General features: G+C 30.3%; 1 pseudogene; it reads right to left on the reverse strand.

Moving 5' to 3' along the window:
• Nucleotides 1-443: 443 nt before the first annotated feature.
• On the reverse strand, nucleotides 444-2,251 carry LOC149577772 (mitochondrial carnitine/acylcarnitine carrier-like protein pseudogene; annotated as a pseudogene).
• Between the last annotated feature and the right edge of the window lie 11,859 nt (nucleotides 2,252-14,110).

Below are 14,110 nucleotides of genomic sequence, written 5' to 3' on the forward strand. Positions count from 1 at the left end.
GTTAGTGTAATAAGTTAAATTTGTAGAGTGGGAATGAGTTTCTTTTATCTTTGATTTAAATTCATTATAAGAGTGGTCTAGTGCTAAGGTATCAAATCAAATGAGGATTATAATTTGTCTTGAGCCAAACACACTTATGTTTTATATTTTCCTTAACTTGAGAGCAATTTTTTTATTCGGGATAAATAGTTATTTCTTATAATATCATGTTTTATGAATGGGTTTGTTACCATTTTATAATGACAAAGGAATTTATGTTTCAAAGTATGCTAGACGAAGGAGTAATAATAGTTGCAAAGTAGTGGACTGGATTAAAAAGTACAAATTTTTTTTGACAACCATAGCATATGCCTGTATGATATTTCCACCTATCCATTTGTATAGACTATATGCTCTCCTTCTATTCCTTGTGATCACATATTAATTCTCATATTATAAAATGGCTACTTTTCCTGGTGGTAATTATCAACCTGGATAACACTCTTCACAACATTAGTTGGATATATAGTAACCAAAAAAGAAGCACCAAGAAGCCCACCTAATGTAAGGGGGCCACTTTGGCTCAATCTAGAAGTATCCTATCCTCCACCAAAATAATGTCTTATTCTATCATAGACACCAACCATAACTATATTTCTAGGAACTTCTCATACTAAACTAGGAGTGAGACCCTTAAATAGTCCTAAAATCCCTCCCTCAAACTTTAAAACATTTTTGGCTACATTTATTGTTCCATTGTATTTGATGGATGCTACTACTATTGTGATGCACCTATTTTATAAGAATTTGGAAGGCATCAATATATATATTATATGCTAATATTTAAGGGAAAACAATTGATTTACCAATAATATATTATTGGGTGCACATAAACAAGGCTCAAATGATGTAGAAATGAATTGCACATAATTGTTAAGGTTTAATCCTTGATTCCATGCAATAGGTGGTTAATTCCTATGGGTTTGAACTTTGGAAGAAATCTCAAGATTTCTATGCACCATGGTGGAAGCTTAACAATGTAGATTGATTTCTCATTGTATAAAGATAATCTCAATAGTTCACCTCAATGCTTGAAGCCTACTAATGTACTCCATCATTTATTATCAAGAATATAGAAGTTTACTCCAATCACATCAGAATACAACTAAAATAGTCCCTATGATGCATGCATTTTGAATCTACAAATGTAGCCAATTAAGATAATTTAACTTTCAAGATGGTGACTGAGAAGCATACAAAGAAATTACTAAATGAAAAAAATTGGAAAAAAAATCATTTATATGTTGTTGTCCTAGTAGTGACAACTGTAGTAGCTTCTCTAGTTGCAAGAGCACTTTGAGATTTAAATCTACACTTCACTAGCTTAGTTGGACATGCTAGCATTATCATAGTAATGCCCACCCTTACTTCGCAAGTTACCTGCTATTCCATAAGAAGGGGAACCCCAGGTTTTGTTCTAACTAAGGTTTACATCTGCCCTCTTGCAATAAAGTGAACTACATTTAGTGTTGCCACTATAGCTAATGGAGCTCCCATTCATTTGTATAGGCCTCGAGGGCCCTCTACTATAATTATCTCTCTAATAGCATCCATGGTTCCATCATATCATGGAGGTTGGCCTAGAGGAGGTATTGGTTGACTTTGCAAATTTATCTTGGCTGACTCTGTAACTTTACCTACTCCATAGTCATTGCTTAAGAAACAAAAATGTCTATAGTTGTGCTAAGTATGTGCTCATCAATACTATGCTTCTAAATATGGACATCATTCATATTATAATTTTGGTTTCTTCTAGAATAGGAGGAAAGCTTGGAGAAATTTTAATGTGAGGACTTCAAAAAAAATTTGTTCTAGCTTTTGATTGTTTTGTTTGTCTTGTCTTAACAGTTTGGCCTTTTCTTTTGCCTTTGTTATGTGCCTAGGCCTAGTTCTTATTTTCAGCCTTTAGACTTGTTCTTTTGTGGCTGGGCTTTTAACACTTATTATCAGCCTATTTTTCTTCTAACTCTTGGGTTTCAAGATCCCTGTAAAACCTGTTTATCGAATAAAAAAATTTAGTTTCTTCTACTTGTGTTACATTTGACAAATCCTTGGAACTTTTTCCCCTACTATTTTGTTTTTGTACAACCATTCAGTCAAGAAATTAGTGAACTCTTTACAAAAACAAGAGTTAATCCATTTTCTCAATGTAATAGCTTTGAATAAGATTGATGATTAGTTATGCAATATTAAATTGCATACTTGAATCCATTTTTATGTTGAAGCCCCTTAGGTGGAAAATTATCTTCCTTGTCATCCAAAATCATATAGATTTAGGGAATTCTTTGGTGTTATAAAATTTCAATTCTTGATCAGGACAATGAATAACTACTTTTAATGCAAATATCTTTTTATCATTGCTAAATAATTAATTAATAGACTCAAACACAAAATATGAAATAAAAATAAATAAATAAAATCTAAAGAACAAATAAATTGAAATTAATACAAAAATTTCAATATGTTTCTAATGCAAGGATGCTAATGCTAACGAAGCACATAGGATCACTAATAGATCTTAAAGAGGTTGGAATATTGAATAAAATACCATATAGGTAATTATGCATGAGAAAATCAAGTTGTTTAAATAACATTGATATGTTGCAACAATTATTTATGACTGAGACAAGTTTTTAAAATCTTGTATGCTAGAGGCAATGACTCCTATCTGGATGATACAACTGAATATCATGATGGCATAATTCCCTACTACCATTTTAAGTAGGTTAATCTTCATTCTTGGATATACATTCAGATGTAAATGCATTCATCTAATAAATCTTCCATACATATTAGCATCTATTTATGAAGTTGTTTGATCTTATTCTTGTAACCTAACTGCAATAATGGAAAAAATTTACACTAATATGTTTCTTCTCATTTTCATAAAATCCCATTTTTTGTTTTGCTACATTGTTCCTGTTTGAGAAAAAAACCTTTGATAGTTCTACTTCAAAACATAAATTTATTTTGGATCAGTGACCAATGACATGGCATAGTGATGATAAATTTTGAGCTTGGTTTATTTCATCCATCATTTAGTCCACAAATTAGCTAAATAACTAGAATATAAATAACATGTATTTAACCAAGGTATTTTAATAGATTATTTTTTATCATATTGTACTTCTTATGGAATGAGCCACATGAATAGGTACTACCCTGAGGTTTGCGAGTAATAATCACAAGGTAAAAAAAACTTGAACCATGCAACTTTACTCTTATTTTTGGCTAATAGGTCACTATTATCTAAATTTTCTTGGTTTGGTAGTTCAATTTTTTTTTTTTTTTTGGTCATAGAAACCTCTAGATTTAATTTTTAATTATTATTTAAAAATGGAATAATTGACATTTTTTTTTATCATTTAGTATGTAGGTCATTCTTAAGGTTAACTCATTGTAGCTAACTCATAGTGAACTCATTTAGACTTGTTGCAAATGAAAGCTAACATGGTTTCCCAACTTCCTATGAGGTTGCTTTTTGCATTTAAATCCATATAATAGCATGATAATTGAAGAGCCAATTAGTTTTTGTAGTAAAATACAATTTTTTTGATTGATATATGCCTTCTTACAAAGAAAACTTCTTCCAGCTTGTTTTCTTCATTTGTCACTCACCAATTTAATGGTTTTGCTCAAATTACAACCAACTTGGAGGTTACAACCACCTTTTGAATTAACAAGGTAAAAAAATACTTTTCTTTTCAATAATCTTGTTGCTGACAATGATTAGAATTTTTTTTGAAAATTACTATCTTAAACATCTTAAGAACTTACATATTTATTCTAGTGATTAATTAAACCCTCTTACACATCTACCCATTTACCATAGTAGACTTTAGGATTCATAACTCATCCTAAGTCACTAGGCCTTACATATTAGGACTTATTACAATTTTAAGACCTCCTAATCCTCATAGGCACTTGTCCATCTTAGTGAGGTCTTCTACAATTTGATGGTTATTTAAAAACACTAGGCACCAAGAGAGTTCATTCCTTGTATGAAGGGATATCTCAAAGTCATCAAACCAATGTGTTAGTAAGGAAACCATATTCTAATGTTAGAGAAAGTTTCTGGAAAGAAAGTATCATATTTGTTGGAGATTACCAAGGTATGACTAACAAAAGGTGTTTGTAGCCTATGATTTCTTGACATCAAGGTTATGCAATTCCTCATAGTAGAATGGAGTGCACAGTACAATCATCTTCTCCATCTATCCATGAGAGATAAGATGAAGGTAATTGTGTTTTATAGAAAAATAAATTTGATGTGTCCTCAATAGGAAGAATGGAAGAATCTGAAGATATACAAGATGAATTTGCATGTAATAATACATTAGATTCTTTTCCCAAGGGAAATCATAGAAATTGTGATCCGTGCACAAGATGTTTTTATAGGATCACATAAAAAATCTTCTAACATGTCTATCATGCCTAGCTCTAAAGTATCTACATGTGAGGTCATAAAAAATTGTTTCCATACATCTAGTATTCTTAGCTCTATAGAAGAATTTTTTCAAGAATGTATAGATTATATCAGCAATTTCATAAACTCTTTTTCCAAGAATTTTTTCTTAGTTCCATATATAATGTTTGAGCATGATCTCCATAGTTATAGATATATGGAACACAATAGTTCAATTTCCAAAAGTCATATGCTTGATTGTCATAACTATAGGATCCCAAGTAAGAATGTTATGAGTAGCTACAACTCTGTAGTATCAAATAGTTCTTTATATGATTCAAGTATCAAATGGTATGGAGTGAATTCCTTGAGATGGTGTCCTTCTATCCATGGAAATCTAGGTAAAAGTCATAAGTAGGATGAATAAAGTTGGATGAACATTGTAGGTGATAGTTCAGAGTTGGTAAATCTTATAATTGTATTGGAACATTGCAATGACTAATTATGGTCATCTACTAACAACACTACTTGTCTCATGGATATTTTTAGTCTATGAATTTTTTTTCAATAATTTTTTTGGTAATGCTAAAAATACCTCTTACGGTAGAAATTGAATGCCTATGCCCTTTGCATATAGTCAACATATTTATTGATGGCAATTTTTTTCTATTTCTATCATTGAAGCATTTAACAAGAAATTATGTTTCTAATTTCGAAGCAATTATCCTGGGCTTCAACATTGGCTTTTCCCTCAAGAATCATGGTATTTCATGAAAGACTTGATTTTCTAGAAGTGTTTGGATCCAAAAAACTAATTCAAGGGGTGGTAAGCTATCTAAAAGGGTAGATGTTTTTTCTTTCATGGAGATGTTTGTTTTCTTATCTATTTTGTAAATAGATCTTATTATGGATTTATGGTAGGATCCATTGCTTTCTATGCAATAGTAATCTAAATTTGGGTGCTTGGATCTTGGTGACAATAGTAATTGAAGGAGATCTAAGGTTATAGGAGATGATAAGTTTTTTATGTGAATGCACTTATTCTTATTTTATAACAAACCTATCCTATAATTTCTTTTCTAGGCTCACAACAACTGAACTATAATATTGAAAAATATTGGATTTACAAGACTATTGACTAATAGTATCTTCAAACAATGAATAACATGCAAGCATTAGAAGGTATATGATTTTATTACGACTGTTCATAAATTTGGAATCATGCAGCAAGTATAAGGAAGAAATAGCACTGTAAATGGTTGTTGCTAGTTGTAGATAACCTCAACAACTTATACAAATTTGAGTGACATTGACACAAAACATGTAAATTATCACTTTGTCATTCTCATAACAAATTCACCCATTGTAATTTATAATTGTAGACAACTCATAATTTCTCAATGAAGATTTCTCATAAGGTTCAAGTCTTGTTTTCAATTATAATCCCTTGACATGATTAAAATTATACTCTACTTGTCTAGTAAACTATTGTACAAAATACTGAGAGAATGAATAAAAAACAATAGTTCATATTAAAGGGAGTGAAGAGAACAAGAAAAGGGCTATAGATGGGGGCATCTATACATGTTCATATATATTGTGCATGTACATTTTACATGGTGAGTTGCTCAGGATCAATGCCATAAAATGGCCATTTTGTATAGATGGGGTATGGGGGTTCTTTTGTGCTACAACATAGTGTTGCTAAGACTCATCTCTAAAATATTGGTGCCACAAATTCTGATTTTCAATTGTGATTGGGATTGTAGTTTTCTTAAGATGTAATTGATGGATTTCTTTCACAAATTTTTATGGTTTCAAGGGGTCATACTATTTATAAACAAATTTTATTTGAACCTAGATAAGCATGGGGTGATTGCATGAGAGGGAGGAATATTATTTGGCATGGATAACATGGTGTTCTTGTGATCTTTTTTGAGAAAGCACACAATTTGATGTTTTTTTTATTTTCTTCTTTCAGGAAAGTAGAACAACTAAGAAGGAAACACCTGAAGTAATTAAGATAGAAAGAGTTTAAAGAAAAAGAGAATGTAGTTAATGTGGAAATTGTGGATACTACAACAAGTTCTCTAGAGATTTAAATGGGAAGATCTCTTACTGCAATATCAAATTCTTCTAGCACATTATCTAAAGTTGCATCTCCTAGACAAATTCTTGTTGCAAGCTCTATAGATTATTAAAAAGATGAAATAATTTCTAGAGAAAGTGAAATGTCTAATACATATCATATAAGGCCCCCTAAAATGGATTTTATATGAAATGCTTCGCTATATATAGTGTTAGGAGTTCTAGTAAAACTAGAGTTGGATTATGCCAGTCAACAAGTACAATAGAAGTACAAAGCTTTTATTGATGTCAATTTCATGAGTAGCAGGGGAGAACATAAAATTTATATGGAAATAGGTCTAGTCCTCTCTCCGAAGTATATATCTAGATACAAAAACCAAGAAACCTTTCTGAAGAGGACCAAAAAATCTCCCAATGCTTCATCATCTTGGCAAATTTCTTCTTCAAATGGGGTCTTAAATTTAGATTTAGTACCAGGATAGTGGTTTGCTAATAATAAAAACTATTGGCTCAACAAAACTTCTTGGGAGGTAAAATCTACCAAATTTGGACCAAAATATCTCATTTGATGTCAATGAAAACATTAACATGGGTCCTAAAATTGAAGATAGATGAAAAGGAAGTGGAGATGTTGCTTGTGTGGTGAAATGGGTTAATTCATCTAAGTCTTCATCTAATTTCTCAAATAGTAGTTAACTTGTGAGAGCACTATAATGGCAACATGGGAAGACATTAATTTTATGGCTATCAAAAGAAAAACAAAAGTTGAAGTAAATGATGAACAAGAAACTCGAGTTCTAAAAGGGATAGTGTAATTTAAAGGATTGTAATTTAATTTCTAATCGCATTGACAATTGTATTGAATTTTAGAGTACTAAAAATATTGCTGGTCCTTTGCATTCAAGAGTGATAAATAATTCTAGTGCCATATCTCACAAATCTTGTACTGACTCATTGAGCTTGCACTAATTTTCTCAAAGTGTAAATAACTAGTTTTTTTAAGACATATGAAAAATGTAAAAATATCAAAAAACTAAATTGGGAATTATGGATCTCATACTAAGAGCATTTTTCTATCATAAATTAATTCATATATTTTTATGGTTTCTTGTTGCTAGGGCATTAAACTTATGCCATCATACAAAACCATTCAACACCAAACCAAATTAATTTAATAGCCTTATAAGTATACTTTTATTTTAACAAGCAATACCAATTTTTCATTTGTTAAAGATAATGTTACCACAAACCGTCATGAATGGGTCTATCGGCGAAGACTTTATGATAGTTTTTATAAATCACATTGGATCCTTCTCGACCCTTCATGAAAATTCCATAGACTTAGTTTGAATCAAATTCTATTCATCCATCTTAATTTCCAAATCATCCTTAACTTATAATTAATCCATTATGATATGAAATAATGCATGGGAGTAACATCTAAACATGACAATGAGAGGGAAAATCAAGAACCCATTGAAAAAACTTGAACTATATTCAACAAAATGTCAAAATTAATAATTAACATTTGTTTATCATGAAGTAGGCTTCCTTCCCTAATCCTTTAATAATATTCATAAGAATTCAAATTGATGAGTAAATTCTTGATTGTTGACCAACCTTGTAAGTAGCATGGTGACAGTTAGAGGAATAATAGGACTATTATTATCAACTTGCTTCCAAATGAGAAACCTATCTAAATTTAGACCAAATGAGTATATTTAAATCTTCCTACATCCCCATTATAGTTACAACTATCCAAAAAATTAATGTACATCCTTTTACATCTTTATTTAACAATTCGATAAGGCTTAGACACTAATTGGAAAAGGTTAATTATTAATAAATTAGTAATTATTTGATAATATTGGTCAAGTCCACTTAATTGTTGTTAACAATATTTAGTAAAATCCTTTTTATATTATTTATGTAGACAATTTACTATCTCATAGCAAGTGGACCATCTTCTTCATCAAGTTAAAAGCATTGACTATTTGTGCAATATTTATGAGGGTTGGACACACTCGATATGATGCCTCAAGAACAAATTCTATGGTAAAGTGTATTTCTTTCTGGGCTAGTTGATATACCTATAATGATATTCTAGAGCATGTATTTATCATAGACCTCTTAGAAGTCTAGTTGTCATCTTTGTTTATTTGGGCTATCTACATATATTTGCGTGAGTCTTTTATGATTATTTCAAACAATGGGAGCATGGAAAATAAATTCATCTAGCACCATATTGGATGTGTAAGGACCAGTTTCATCAGCTGCACAACAAAACAAACAATCTCCATTAAATAAGGTATTCTCTTCAACTGTAGTATTCACATTGTTATTGAGCTACTTTTTGTTAATGCTATATTTAGAGCATTTCTAGCCTTAACTTGTAGATGCCTATGATACAATTGAAACATATTTGAGTCCTACCTTTCTATATTTCTTTTGCAGTTATCATTTTAGTCATAATATCTCAAGTTCCTAACTCTCTCTAATCATCCTTTGTGGCTCACCTCTAGCTACTTGGTCTCTGTTAGTGTATCCTATAGCCATCTATCCTTCCTCTTTCACAAAGTGATCTCTTGTAGTGGAACATCCTCCTGCTACCTTGTCTCTTGTTGAAATCTAGTTGTACAAAATATACCTATGTATTAGTTGATCTGTCACAAAGAGAAGATCATCAAAATGCATTATTCTCTCTAGATTGAAAATATCAGAGTTCAAGTTTCATGCATCTAGATTTTTTATATAGTCTTCGATATAATTTCAATTTGAACCCACACTTATCTGATTATGATCTACAAAAGAAAACTAAGTATGATTGTAAATGCATATGTTAGGCCTAATGATTCTTCTTTGTCACAATAGTTTCAAATAGCCTATAATACTTTAAGATTCATTTTCACATTGATGGAGGTACCTGCTTGGATGTTACATTTTGAGGATATGAAGCATATACAGACTTTGAGCTTGCCAAGAGTGTGGATCCTACAATGCTTCTCATAAATCTTCCCAATGAATAGGAGAGGGTGAACCATGTCCACACAATTCTATGTAAATTTTCTAAGAAAGTATTAAGCTGTTAATTGATTTTATTGCCAATTTTATATTGGAAATTATTGATTATTGATAAGTATAATATTTTGTTTATCAGTGCTGATAGTGTTATAGGTTACTAGTTACCCTATCATGTTGAGTTCTTCTTTTGCCTTATTCTTCTTATTTTTCTATGTCAACCTAGCTAGATTGCATGGATCAAGATATCTTTATAGTTATCTTTGTAACCTTCAGACATTATTATAAATAATGTTCAAATATTATTACTAAGAGTTAAGTGATCTGTTAAAGTTGATGTCCTAATTAAGAGTTTTATTCTTTAGTGATGGGCTTATTTATGGATTTCTTTCCACTTGGTTCTAGTTTTTCTCAATATTCTCTTTGTATAACATTTAAGTGACATTCGATTTCTTAGTAGTTGTTTGTCTTATTTCTCAAATATTTTGGATATATGCAAATTAGAAACTAAGACATGTCAAAGGAGTCAAATTATGGTCTAGTATCCTTATTGAGATGCAATTGGGACTTTTCAATTTTTTTAATATCATTTTTTATTTTAATAATAATTAGTTATTGTTATTCATTTTGTAACAACATGTAGATGCATCCACTATCTAGAATGAACTCATAACCCTAGAAGGCAGAAAATAGTAATCTCATCCTGATATAAAATGCTCTCAATTTTTGGAGAATTTCAATTGCCTTAAGCTCCACTATTATCAGATATCTAACTATTTGGATCATTTTTGTGTTCTTTATAGGCATTATTACAATAAGGTTAAAAAACTTTGTAAATCAGCAATTCCATATGATCTAAGGATTTGTATAGCTATTTGTAGAAAATTCAAGTATAGTTCTTCCCTTATATTTTGGTTTTGTAGAATAATACAAGTATTTTCAACTACAAAAAATATTGATGTCCTACTTACGTGATTTCTCCTATGAGAAGGAATTCTCTATAGTTTCTTGTTATTGCCTAATTATAGAATGTATCATTCTAAGATACTAAATAATTTATTGGTTAGGTTTTAAATTTTATCTTGGCTATCTTTTGAATTTGATTATTCATGTTATAGTTATTAGCCTATGCTTCTTTTCCAAATAATCCATAGAAGAAAATGATTTCAATAATATTTTTAACATTGTTCAAAGCACATATTTAGCCACACTCATCTTTACTTGCAAACCTTAGTGCAACACAAAAACATGCACTCAATGTTGGAACTCGGTATTATCACGAAAGTGGTATTATGCACTTGGAATACTCTTAAGACTTAGAGGCTTTACGTTAGAAACCTAAATTTATCAAAACTCACTACCACCCAACCTTTACTGGTGTAGCCTATAGTTTTGCAAATTCACCATCTTCTAAAGAAAGGCCAATACATCTTGAGCCCATCATTAGCATGGAAATTACTCTTCTACACTATTAGATCATTGCCTAGTTGGTTTGGTGATTGCTATTCTTATGTGATGTTTTATTGGGATTTATTTGCCACATTTTTTAGTAAACACTTATCGACTCAAATTTTTGGATAATATTTCATGAGAACTCTTCTTTTGGGATTAATAAACATACTTAAAGATTTTTTTTTCATTGTCCAGTTCTAGACTATTTGTTGTTGGAGACTTTATAGAGCCTAGTACTTTTTTTGTGAATGATCTTAGCTAATTTTGAAGAAGTTGGTGCACTAAGAACATCACTATTTTGCATTATTTAGTGTTGTATAAATAGTCTCACTATATTTTAGTGTTACATTTTAGTTTTCAGAAAAAAAAAAATTGTGTGCACTGAGAATATTATTCAATGAAATTACTTACTATGGTGTAAATATTCTCATTTTAATATTGGTTTTATCATCTAAGTTTGTAGAAATTGTTATAGGTGGCTAATTGAAAAAATGAGAAACAAGAAAACATTCTTGTATTGATAGGTACATGGATGAAATGGATTATGAAGAGTTTAGTGTGAGCATCTTTTGGCTCATGTTTTTATGACTTGTGGCTTTTCATCTAGTAGTGGAGTGTCATGCGAATGGCTAGTACAAAGTGTCATTAAGGAAATGAAACTATATCTAGTATAGAGTGTCTATTTTTGGATGAAACACTTGAAGCAATCTTCAAGTCACTACATGCACTTCTACATTATTGGTAAGAAGTTGGACACCAATTTTAAATTTAAAATCCATTACTCCAATTCCCTTTTCCTTTGGTTGATTTATGTTTGACAAACTGGAATTATTTTTTTAAATAAAAGGAGCCTTTAAATGATCAACTTGATAGGATGTTTCCTTGTTGCCCCCATTTCAATAGATATAGGTCCATAACCTTTTTGGGTACTATATTAAAAATCAAATGAAACAAATAATAATTTACTATGTATTCTTTAAAGGTTGCTAGCTCAATGGAAGAGCACCTAATTTACATGTAAGAGGATTGTTGTTCAATTCCATCATGCCCTATTATGACCAAGTACACTAACAAATATGTGATTAAATATGTTATTTAATATGCTACTAGATATGTACCAAATATGTGACTAAATTGGGTTTAGTAATGACTAAATATGCTATTAAATACTTTACTAAATATGTGACCAAATATAATATTAAATATGCTACTAAATACACTACCAAATATATGAGTAAATATAATAAATATGTGATTAAATTGATGATAAAAATAAATGATCAAATATGTGACCAAAATTGTTTTGTAGTAAATTTAGTAGCATTATAAATGATTGGATATTAACTACTATTAGCCACGTGACTGATTTTAGTCACATATATACAAATTTTAGTGGTTTTTTTAGTCATGTATTATTGTTTTTGTACTAGTGGGAATAATGTAGCTTGTCATATAACAGGAATTGGATCCATTTCTCTTGGTGGTAAAACTAACACTAATTATTTTTATTTTTTTGATGGATTGAAGCATAACTTGTTGAGTGTTGCATAATTGGTGGACAAGGGTTATCAAATGCAGTTCACTGAGAAGATCTGCATTATCAAAGACAAAGATGGTAAGATAATTGGAACTAGCACTAGATCAAAAGTTAATGTAGTTTAGTTGAATCCTACTGAAATGACATGGTTGATAGCTAAAGTGGATAATAGTTGGTTTTCACAAAATATATTATGAAGGTTAGTAGCACATTTGTAGTTAGATACTTGCTTAAGATTAAAAAGCCTACTAATGTTGTGTGTAAAGAATATATTTTGGATAAGTAGATGATTTGGTATCATTTCCTAGCAAGAAGTTCTCTACCACAAATAATTTGGAGATCCTTCACAAAGATATGAGTGGTCACTCTAGAACGAGAGTATTATATGTGAAAGGTACTTTATGATTTTTGTTGATGATTTCCCTAGAATGATGTGGGTAGCATTTCTTAAAGAGAAATATTCAGCATTTGAGAAGTTTATGATATTTAAGAATAGCTTTAAGAATGAATCTAGTGTTAATGCAATTTTTTTGAGATCTGTTAGAGGAGGAGAATTCACCTCCAGAAAGTTTAACATATTTTGTGAAGAGAATGGAGTCAAAAGGAAGCTATCTTTATGTAGAACACCTAAGAAGAATGTGATTGCTGAAATAAGGAATAAGTTAGCAGCAGAAGTAGTAAGAGTGATGTTTGTTTGAGAATGATGTTTCTAAGATATTTTGGATAGAAGTGGTCAATACTGCAGTTTACACTCTGAATAGTGTACAAATTAGAGAAGGTATGAACACGAAACCTTATGAACTATATTTTTCTCATTAACCATCAGTTAAATATTTCATAATGTTTGGGAGAAAATCTTATATTAAGAGAGATGTTGACATTGGTAAGTTTGGTCCAATAATGGATGAAGTTATGTTTCTTGGTTATTCATTGAAAAAGAGAGCATACAGGTTTTTTAACTATATAACTAAGATAAAAGTTGAATGCACAAATGAAAGGATGGATGAAAAGTTTGGAACTAAGGAAAAGAAGGTAGATTCTAATTAAGATGAAGAACAATATTATTCATAAATTTTTAGATAGAATGATAAAGTTTTTTATTGAGACAAACATTGATGTGTTAACCATTGAGAAAAGAGGAGAGAAGAGATTGGAACTAAGAGAATAGATTAGAGTTGAGATGTCAACTCCTATCTCTAACATGAATCTAACAAAGAATCACCCTCCCGAGAAGATAATTGGAAGCAAAGACAAAGGTGTGATGACAAGGAACAATGTAAATGTAGAGTTATGTTAGATATCTCAAGTTTAGCGTAAGAGTGTAGATAAAGCATGTAAAGATGATCATTGGATTCAAGTAATGATGGAAGAATTAGATTAGATTATGAAGAATGATAAATGGGAGTTAGTTCATAGATCTAAAAAAAAGAATGTGATAGGAACCAAATAGGTATTCGAAAATAAGATAAATGAGAAAGGTGAAGTTGTGAGAAATAAGGTTAGACTTGTATGCAAGGGATATTCATAGCAAGAAGGAATATAATATGAAGAGACATATGCACCTATAGCCA

The sequence above is a fragment of the Cupressus sempervirens genome, chromosome 1 (genome assembly GCF_028749045.1).
Source record: "Cupressus sempervirens isolate cs-2001-9-10 chromosome 1, ASM2874904v1, whole genome shotgun sequence".
Classification (NCBI taxonomy): Eukaryota; Viridiplantae; Streptophyta; class Pinopsida; order Cupressales; family Cupressaceae; genus Cupressus; species Cupressus sempervirens.